The sequence below is a fragment of the Rutidosis leptorrhynchoides genome, chromosome 1 (genome assembly GCF_046630445.1).
Source record: "Rutidosis leptorrhynchoides isolate AG116_Rl617_1_P2 chromosome 1, CSIRO_AGI_Rlap_v1, whole genome shotgun sequence".
NCBI lineage: Eukaryota > Viridiplantae > Streptophyta > Magnoliopsida > Asterales > Asteraceae > Rutidosis > Rutidosis leptorrhynchoides.
In genome coordinates this window covers 643,013,267-643,025,644 of record NC_092333.1, presented here as the reverse complement: position 1 = coordinate 643,025,644, position 12,378 = coordinate 643,013,267, and positions in this window count along the sequence as shown.

Here is a 12,378-nt window from a genome sequence, read left to right as displayed (position 1 = left end):
AAACAACGTATATCCAAATTCGAACGCACGTTGAATACAACCGCAGCAACGCGCGGTCGAATTTTTTTCTAGTTGAATATATATACAATGTATGTTATTTTGAGGGGACGGGTTGTATACTGAATTATATACAAACCTCTTTTGTGAGAATGGTTGTATACTGAATTATATACAAACTTCTTTTATGAGAAGGGTTGTATACTGAATTATATATAAACCTCTTTTTAATCTTTTGATTCTTTCCGGCTTAAGTTCATACGAGCAAGTCGTCAGATTGTTAGTATCAATCCTCATTAAACTACTACAGACTCTTAACTCATACATATTGATGATTACATAGCTTTTGGTTCCTTAGACATATTTTATGCTAAGTTGCTTTATAGACAAGGTCCACACATGTGATCGCACGAATTTTTGTTAGTCAATTTCATTACAGTTATTTTGGCAACTTGCCGTCACTACTCGCTTATATTTATGGCCAAATTGACGAGATAAGAGTTTAAAGTTGAAGCGACTCGTCCTAATCCATAAGGACGAATACAATAACATATGGTTACATTGCGAGGTATTTGACCTCTATATGATACATTTTACAAACATTGCATTCGTTTTTAAATGACAACTTTCATTTCATAGAAAGTTAAAAGACATGCATACCATTTTATAATATCCAAACTATAAATGACCTAATCTGTCATTTACTTAGTAATAATCCTGATTGAACTCAATGACTTGAATGCAATGTCTTTTGAAATATGCCATGAATGACTCCAAATAATATCTTTAAAATGAGCAAATGCACAGCGGAAGATTTCTTTCAAACCTGAGAATAAACATGCTTTCAAGTGTCAACCAAAAGGTTGGTGAGTTCATTAGTTTATCATAATCAATCATTTCCATAATTTTAATAGACCACAAGATTTCATTTTTCATAAATAATATTACACTCGCAAGTGTATAAAAATCATTCATATGGTGAACACCTGGTAACCGAACTAACAAAGATGCATATAGAATATCCCCCACATACTTGCAAGTATGCTATATAATGACAATCGCAATCACCATAATAAATCGAAGTACTAAAGCATTCCATTTTCCAAAATGGGGTTTGTTAGGCCCATAGATATATCTTTAGGATTCGCGTCAATTATGGGTCATTTTCCTAATTCTTAGGCTACCAAACTAAAAGGGGTGATATTCAATTTCGATAATCCAACCATAGAATGTAATTTTTGAGTACTTGTGTCTATTTCGTCAAACATTTATAAAACAGCGCATGTATTCTCAGTTCCAAAAATATATATTGCAAAAACATTTAAAAAGGGAGCAAATGAAACTCACAATAATGTATTTCGTAGCAATAATGCAAATGACGGCACTGAACAAGTGCAGGGTTGGCCTCGGATTCACGAACCTATATTAAGTATATATATATTTATATGTTGGTCAATATTTGTCTAACACTTTAGGTCAGGTCATAGTGTATCACAATCCTAATGCTCGAGATTATCATGCAAAAGTCAACAAAAGTCATCTAATCCAAAAAAATGACTTTCAAAAATTATATAACATAAATATAGTCGTTTTATATATTTACATATATCTATCAGATTTTATTAGAGTAATTAATAAAAGTCATTTGTTAGTAAAAATTTATATTTAAAATTTATATATGATAAAAATATAATTTTATATATCTTAAATAATAAAATTTATAAAGTTCACTTAATATCATAAAAATATAGTGATATGTAATATTAATGTAATTATATTACGTGTGGTAAAAATATATTTGTATCACATATTTATTTGATAAAATAATATTGATAATAATAATAATAATAAGTAAAATTTGTATTATTTTGTAATAATAATAATTATTATTATTCTACTAATAATAATAACAATATTTATTTTTACTAGTGATGATATCAACTTTAATTAAATGATAATTCTAATCATGATAATTTTTAATAATAACGATACTTGTTAATATTAACTGTAATAATAATAACGTTTTATATATATATAAAATAATTCTATTCACAATGATAATTTTTAATAATAATAATACTAAAATGATAATAAAAATGATATTTTATAATAACAATGATATTTCTATTGAAAATGATAATCTTTAATAAAAAGATGGTTTTAATATAAATGATACTTTTAATAATAATAATAATAATAATAATAGTGATAAAAAACAATGGAAACGATATTTTTCTCTTAAATCAATATCTTACAATATTTTAATTTCATCATGATACTCATACTCATTATTTTCTAATTAATTTTAATGATAATGATACTAATAATAATAAATATTATAATAACATTAATGATAATACTAATAACTATTTTAATGATAATAATAATAATAATAATAATAATAATAATAATAATAATAATCATCTTAATGACAATAACGATAGTAATACCAATAAAAATGAAAATTTTTAATGGTAATACTTATAACGATAATGATAATAATAATAATAATAATAATAATAATAATAATAATAATAATAATAATAATTAGATAATAATAATAACGAGGATAATAACGATGATAGTAATAATAATAATCATTTTAACAATAATACTTAAAATTAATAATAATTCAATTGATTATATCTTTTAATCCGTTTATCGAAACCATACGCTTTCTAAATGAAAAGTAATTAATTTTTCGCCAGCTTTCCAACGACATGCATACCATATACCTTATCTCAGTAGCATATGTATCAAATTCGTGATTTATCATAAACTATTTAACGACAAAATTAAACATACAAGCATGCATAATCATATATACTCGAGCACTAGTCAGAGATACACTATTAATATATAAAAGATAAGATATGAATACTCGCGTATCAATATTGTGATTCAATATTGCAGGAAAGTACGTAGACGCAACGGAGATGATGAACACTAGTTTGACCTCACCAACAATACCCCCGAACAATATCCATAACCTCCATACCTATAACCCATAATTTCCCTAGCTTCATCCCGCTCGAAAAACTCGTTTGAAATTACTCGCTCATAACCTCGTCGTAGTATTTTATGTAATATACTAATAATAATAATACTTCTAATTATAATAATAATAAGATTAATAATAATATTAATCTTAATAATAATAATAATAATAATAATAATAATAATAATAATAATAATAATAATAATAATAATAATGTAATTAATAATGATATTACGGAGTATCAGTAGATAGATAGATGAAAAGAATGAATTGCAAAACTGAAATCGTTCGACTTATAAAGGGACTTGGTCTCACTTACTGATAGTGCTTCAAATGATCATATATTTAGTTGCAATATCATTCCAATATGTAAAGTTTTTAGTTGTAATTGTTCTATATTTAAGTTGTAATCATTTAAATAAATAAGTGCGAAGACAAAAGGCGAAAACGAAGATTTGAAGACGAAAACGTCCAAAATGATCAAACGTACAAGTTAAACTCTAAGTGATACTAATTATCGATGAATAACGTCTAAATATTGATAAGAGTACAAGTCGCGGAACACATAGTACAAGATATTAAAGCATACGAAAAGGCATTTGAAAAATCGGAACTGAGACATAATATATATATATATATATATATATATAATTCATAATAATAATATAATATAATTATCAATATAATATAAAAATATAATAAATAAAGAATCACATGAAAGATTGCTCCGTTTGAAATTCATGGCATCCACTAAAATCAACAAGTTGCAATTATTATCACCTAATAATCAAAGTACTACAGTGCCAATATTTAGCTATAAATACGGAGGAAATTCAGCATTCAGAGGACACCTTACACCATCTAACCTCAATTCACCCCCTCTGTAATATATATATATATATATATATATATATATATATATATATATATATATATATATATATATATATATATATATATATTAGTTTAGTTTTATATTAGTTAGTTTAGGTAATGTAACGGTTAATTTACGGGTTTTGAAGTCGAAGTTCTGTCCGTGTAACACTACGCGATAAATAATCATTGTAAGTTATGTTCTCCTTTTTAAAATTAATGCCTCGTAAATAAGCATAATTATTTTATTTCATATTTTAATATCGCAATTTTATATATCTTCATTTAAATATCGTTAATTATTTTACGCACTTTAATTATCGTCATTTATATTTACGTTTGACTTAAAATCGATAAACCGGTCATTAAACGGTAAACCCCCTTTTATATATTATTACTATAAATAATTATATATATTTTGTACAAATATAGTTGTTTAAAATATAGTGTAAAATAAGTCGTCTCCCTGTGGAACTAAACGGACTTACTAAAAACTATACTACTCTACGATTAGGTACACTGCCTATAGTGTTGTAGCAGAGTTTAGGTATATCACATCTGTAAATAAATAAATTAAAACTTGTGTAATTTGTATCGTATTTCGTAGTAAAAATAATAGTATTTTCGTACGCCTCCGCTGCATCATCAAGTTTTTGGCGCCGCTGCCGGGGAGTACGTGAAACGCTATATTTTTAATCTATATTTGTAAAAATATAATTATATTTAAGTTAAAAAAATTAAAAAAAACAAAAAAAAAAAAAACTTTGGCCCCTTTATTAACCTTGACAGTTCCCAATAGCCACCTTTATTATTTCATTGTTTTATGTTCCATCGTGCATAAACTTTTTAGTTATAAGGACTAATTTAAAACTCTTGAATTGATTGAAGTTTGCTGGAGGTAATTATAGCCACAAGCTAAAACATGGAATAATATAATATTATATAATATAAAAATAGCATAAATAATAAAATTAAGATAATTAGTTTTTACACTTACTTTTCTATTTTTAGTTTTATTAAAATAATTAGTTTTATTCGACTGCCTTTTGAGGTAATTTGATCATAGATGAACGGCTAAAATTTTAGTAATGTCCTTTTAGTGCTAAAAGAACGTGGACAACTTTTAGTTTATTTTAGTCATGTTAATCATAATGTTATCTGACCGTGTTTTTTATTTTTGTTGTATGTAATCATTGATGCACACTAGTAGCTTCTTGGAATCTAAAGTCTCTACGTATGCTAGTGTTATCCTATAAAAATAATAATAATATTGTTTTAAGATTTTGTCTATAAAATTAAAAAGTGTTTTTATTTTAAGTTTTATTACCTTTAGATTTTTAGACTATAGTCGCAACTTTTAGTTTTAAGTTTTTAGACGCTAAGCTTTAGACGTAAAACTTTAGTTCTTTTGTTTTTCGACGTTTATTTTTCAACTTTTTATTTTTCGACGCACTTTTTCTTTTTCATTTCTACACGCTAGTTTTTAAATTATTAAATTGCGAAGAAAAATTATCGTAAGCAATTAAATCAATAGACACCAATTTTCTGGTTCGTAGTAATAGTTGAATTTGTTAATGGCGAGTTGTGGATTTTCCGATTTAAAGGATCATGGCTACTTGCTACATCTTTTGGCTATTCGAAACGTGGGCAAAAATCGGAAAAGTCTATTTCTTTTAAATTTAGTAATAAGTGTATAATGGAAAATCTTGACAATATTTTGGAAACTCTTTCTGACATCCTAAATCAATTAAATCAATACTCTCAAACTGGTGTTGATGAAAATTCGTTCGGTCAATCTTGGATCACGAATTACGAAACAATAACTGGTTGTGAAATCTGTGGAGATTATCATTCAACATGGGTATGTTATTATTACGTTCCTATAGAAAATTATGCACCCATGAAACCGGAATGGAATAATTATGAGGAATACAATTCAAATTGGGATTATTCTCAAGAATATATCCAAACTCAACAACCAGAGGACGAGGAAAATTATGTGTCTGAATTTTTTTTAGATTATATGAAAATCAAACTCGAAGAATTTGACGCTCAAAATGAACAGATAAGAGAGTTTGCAAATTGGCATGATGAAACTCTATCAGACTACACACCTGTTGATCTGAGGAGTCATGGCAAGAAAATCTCATACATCGAATTTTGTTGAATTCGAGAGCTCTGAAATCACCAATTATCCCGATGATACTTTTTATTCAGTTTTACCAATTTCACAACATACCAACACATTAGCTATATCGATAAAATCATCGATTCATCAATGGATGAAGAAGAAGTAAGGGTGACAAATTGGTACACTTGGAAAAACGATAACGTTGAAAATTTTACCCCCGAGACTAAAGTGGTGGGACCGATAAGGACCGTTAAAGAAGAAGAATTTGCTTCGATCCCGAAATTCACCATTCCACAACCTTCCAACCCAATATTCTCAATAGATGAGTCATTTACTGAAGATGAACTACGAGCTGTAACAGATATTGACACCTCGGATTTCACCCAATTGGGTAATAGAGGTGAAAACTTTGATTCCGAGAATGAACGGAAGGAAATGTTAGGAATTGTCCACCCTAAAGAAATATGTATGTCGGTATATAACGATCCATTTGACCAAGAACCAGAAAATAGACATATCCATTTACTAAAAGCTACACTTAAAAAAGAATTAAGTAGTGACGATCGGGTGGGTCTAAACTTTAAAACCATTGATATATTATACACCACCCGAGATGTAAATAACTGGCTCACTATTTTAATTCGTGGAACTCATTCTACCGACTTCACATGTCGTCAGCTAAGTGTGGGGAAGTCTAACCCCACTTAACGTTAAATTCGGGGGTTCGGGTTAGTGCATAACTCGTTAATAAACATGCATGATAAGTTACGGTAAAATACGTATTTTTAAAGATTAGCAAACAGTTCAAAAAAGCAACCATTTTTGAAGAAAAACATGTGTGATAAAACAACAAAAGGAATGAACGATGAGACGCCATCTATCATTCGACGAGCTTTGAAATTACAAACTGGGTATTTTTAATCATTTTTCTACACTAATCACCCTTATGAATTTTTAATTATAGTCTGATTTCATACAAATGAGGGCATTGCATGATCTCAAGTGTGGGGAAGGGTTATAAATTCTCTCGAGTTTATACTTGGTTTATTTTCTAAATTTTATGAAAATTTGTAAAATTTTCAAATAAATGAATTCAAAATCATGTTTATACATATTTATGAACGATAAAACTAGGTGATAATACCGAAATTATTGTTACCCTAAAAAGAGGACATAAATTGAGAAACAACTAAAACGCTTGAATTTATTTATTAAGATATAAAAAGACACATGAAAAAAGCCAAGTATGGGGAGAATGTACCAAGTTATTCAATTAAAAACTATATATCACATATTTCTGTAAAGTTATTGCAGGTGCTTTTGTTTTGGACTATATTAATCAGTTTTACTCGGTTTATTGTAAAACATTTGAAAGAAAAGATGGATCTACACGATGAATTAATTCCATCATTAAAAGAAAGTAAAGTCTTTCGAAAAAGAAATGCGCTTCTTAATTTAGGTCAAGAAGTTTTCATCCAGACCAGTTGTAGAGTCTACGAAAAATCATGAAAAGTTTTCTCGAAAATCAGTTGGAAATCCACCGACCTCAGCATCAAACAGGGTTGCCAAGTGGTCAGACTTATCCTAACCATGAGAGGATTTGCTCGTAAAATGGGGAGGGCGCCGTGCAAATTAGCTTGATAAGACTAATGAATCAGACCCCCAGAAAGGATAATCTCCTTAAAGATTAAAAATCAGCATTTAAGCCTGATATTACTCAATCTTTGAGATTGACCTTAAAGATTGAGAATTACAAACTCATGGAATTCAATGATATCTAAACTCGAGCTTGAACGAGAAAATATTTTGATCAAATTAAAACCGATTTGTTTTTTGAAAACCTATTTTGAATGCGTTCATTACCATTGAACGTAAAATCCTGAGAATTCATCAGAATTCATTAGTTCACCTGAATCAAATCGGGTGTCAACCGTAAGAACGGTGGTTGCATAGCATGGTCGAAGACAGGACCTTGTGGCAGACCGAAAGATTATAGGGTGAACTTTACTATTTCTCCTACAAAGGATAGTAATTGCATCCAACACGTTTTTGGACCATGAACATCTGCATGTCATTAGACATTGCCTTAACAGTTGCTTGTTCAACGCTTTCCTTTACAACCGGACGGTAGTTTACCGAAAAGTAATATACAGGACAAGTATACTGGACGTGTTGCTTTTCTAATACAAGGTTAGCAAGTGGGTGACACAAAACCACAAGTTTTAAGCTAAAATTTTAAAATCTGAAACCCACAAAACCTACAAAAATATTTTGCAAACACCGGTGAAGGGTTATTCCGGAAAACTTATCTAGGGTAAAAGCTAGAATGAATTTTCAAAAGATCAAATGTTTTCATAAAGATCCAATTTCTTAAAAGATTTAAATTTTCATAGTCATGTGGGACTGTAAACCACATTGTTACTATCATTGTTCATACCGATGTATCAAAATCACTGATGTATAAAGTGTGAGAATAAAAAAAGTGATTCGAGTGAAGTGTGATTTAATTTCAAGTTCTGTATTGCTTGAGGACAAGCAACGTTCGCACCAAATGATCATATATTTAGTCGCAATATCATTCCAATATGTAAAGTTTTTAGTTGTAACTGTTCTATTTTTAAGTTGTAATCGTTTAAATAAATAAGTGCGAAGACAAAATGCGAAAACGAAGATTTGAAGACGAAAACGTCCAAAATGCTCAAGCGTACAAGTTAAACTCCAAGTGTTACTAATTATCGATGAATAACGTCTATATATTGATAAGAGTACAAGTCGCGGAACGCAAAGTACAAGATATTAAAGCATACGAAAAGGCGTTCGGAAAACCGGAACCGAGACATAAACCGAGAATCCACGTACAAGTCAACGGAGCTAAAATTACAAGTCAGCTATGCACAAGAATATAATATAATATATATATATATAATTCATAATAATAATATAATATAATAATCAATATAATATAAAAATATAATAAATAAAGAATCACATGAAAGATTGCTCCGTTTGAAATTCATGGCATCCACTAAAATCAACAAGTTGCAATTATTATCACCTAACAATCAAAGTACTATAGTGCCAATATTTGGCTATAAATACGGAGGAAATTCAGCATTCAGAGGACACCTTACACCATCCAACCTCAATTATCTCCCTCTGTAATATATATATATATATATATATATATATATATATATATATATATATATATATATATATATAAAATATTAGTTTAGTTTTATATTAGTTAGTTTAGGTAATGTAACGGTTAATTTACGGGTTTTGAAGTCGAAGTTTTGTCCGTGTAACATTACGCGATAAATAATCATTGTAAGTTATGTTCTCCTTTTTAAAATTAATGTCTCGTAAATAAGCATAATTATTTTATTTCATATTTTATTATCGCAATTTTATATATCGTCATTTAAATATCGTTAATTATTTTACGCACTTTAATTATCGTCATTTATATTTACGTTTGACTTAAAATCGATAAACCGTTCATTAGAAGGTAAACCCCCTTTTATATATTATTACTATAAATAATTATATATATTTTGTACAAATATAGTTGTTTAAAATATAGTGTAAAATAAGTCGTCTTCCTGTGGAACGAACCGGACTTACTAAAAACTATACTACTCTACGATTAGGTACACTGTCTATAGTGTTGTAGCAAAGTTTAGGTATATCCCATCTGTAAATAAATAAATTAAAACTTGTGTAATTTGTATCGTATTTCGTAGTAAAAATAATAGTATTTTCGTACGCCTCCACTGCATTATCACCTACCCCCTCATGCGATTGCATGAGGTTGTGAGGGAATACTCATGCACTCGCATGAGCCATGTACCTAGCTCACATTCATGAATTTGTAAGCTGCCGACACCTTAATAATATTAATATATAATATATTTAATCTTTAGAATTAATTAAATATTATATTATATTCTTGTGCATAGTTGATTTGTAATTTTTGCACCGATGAATTGTACATTGACGCTCAACTTACGTACCGATTCCGGTTTTTCGAACATCCTTTCGTACGCTTAGAAAACTTGTACTTTTCGTTTCGCGACACGTACCTTTATCAATAATTAGACTTATTTCCCCAATAATTATACTAATTGAAATGTAACTTATTTATTTGAGTGTTTTGGTCATTTGCTTCTATAAATCGACGTCTCGTTATATATACATATGATAATTTAAATCAAAACGTTTTGTATCTAGTTAATATTATGTTTAATCACTTTGAAATATATATATATATATATATATATATATATATATATATATATATATATATATATATATATATATTCTCAAAGAAAAATATAAGTTTGTACATATTATATAGGATTGAAATATTTATTTAATAAAATTATATTTTAGTTTTTCAAAAGTAATTATATTTCAAAGTTCATTTATAATCGTTTAAATAATAGAAAAATATTATGTCGCATCACGTTTATATTTTTGAAACAATATATATATATATATATATATATATATATATATATATATATATATATATATATATATATATATATATATATATTCATATATATATTCATAATACAAAGCTTTTAATTAAGTTCCTCAAAATTCATAAATCGCTTATCTTGTAAAATGTTTTAATAATAAAGTTCTTTTTAAACTAAAAACATTTTTTGTAAGTTTGAAACTAATTCAAATAAATATGATAACTTTGTTTTCCAAAACTAATTATATTTAAAAAAAACATTTTGTTAAAAGTTTAAAATAATGAAAATCGTTATATCATAAAATGTTTTAGAAAGGTAAAATCATATATGACACATAACTGGTTTCAAGTTTTTAAATCATCGTTTGTTGGTGAAGCATAAGATAAGTCCAATGGTTAATTAAATATATGAAATCATTTAATGTAAAACGTTGATTTACTTAACTTGTCAATATCCAACATCTAAGTTATTTACACTACACGTTCTTACTTTCACATTAAATAAAATGAATGTTATAATAATTATCTTATCACAGTCACGGGGAAAATATTGGAAATTAAACAGAATCTCCACTAGTCCTTGTCTAGTTCTCGTTAATTGACACATTTGTTCTTACTTGTAAATCACATTACCATTTTCCGAATATAGTTAAAAAGAACAGATTTCTTAAATCATAGTGGACCTCATAACAGAGACCTGTAATCATAATCACAATGTGTCTGATAATTCAATCATTTGATATTATCTTTTAATTCTGTCGATAAATATATTAAACATATATTGAAACAAATGCGTTCATGTAAAGTATTATACATCTAATACTTTGTTAACGTTTTTAATTAATATAACTATATTATATATATACGCACACACACACACACATAAATGTTCGTGAATCGTCGAGCACAGTCAAAGGGTAATTGATTACATGAACATAGTTTCAAACTTTTTTGAGATTCAACGTTACAGACTTTGCTTATCGTGTCAGACACATTAAATCATATAAAGATTAAGTTTAAATTTGGTCGGAAATTTCCGGGTTGTCACAAAAGTATCATTTGGGATATCCTAAGAGTGGAAGTATCGGTTCCGTCCTTGGGCCATGAATGAGCTCCGCCCTTCAAGGACTCCAATACTAGCAATTAGTCCTTGAAGGGTCGTTGATGACCCGTACTCCAAAATGTCGTTGCACAACAAATTCGAACATGGAAGCAAAGCAATTTTTTGTTGTACATAATACTTTTAAACTTGTACCCGTAAATAATTAATTAATTTAGTGGGTGTGAGGAAGTGTGTGATGGGTACGTCATGGTTGTTAGTATTTAGTGGTTGGTTAGTGATGGAAAGAAGGTGTTGATGTGGCACTGATGTGGCAGTCTGTGATGTCATGACATTGCGTCATGGTTAAGAGCGGTCTAACAGTCATGGACTTCTATCATCAGAATTCCGTTGACTCGGGTAGGTCTCATAAATGTTGGACATCCCTAATCGCATTCATTACTTACCGTGGATTAGTCACAATATGATAAATCTGATGACCATTCACTATTGATCCTATGCTTCGATTAATCTTTAAGTTATTTATGAAACGGAAGGTGTAAGTATATATTTGTATTTTAATCGCTACTAAGTCCTAGGCAGTGGCAAGTTTAAAGAGAAGCCCGTGGTGTCACGGGATACCACTAGTTTGAAAATTTTTATTAGAAAACACAGTTTAAATTGTATATGACACCACTAAATTTAACTGCAGGACCCCGTATATATATTTTTCAAATTTATAGTTTTTCTTATGAATTGTATTGAACACCACTAAATTTAACTACTCGGAACCCATACATTTTACGAATTTTCTGTTTTTTGAAAGTAAACTTCCACTAAAATAACATTTAAAT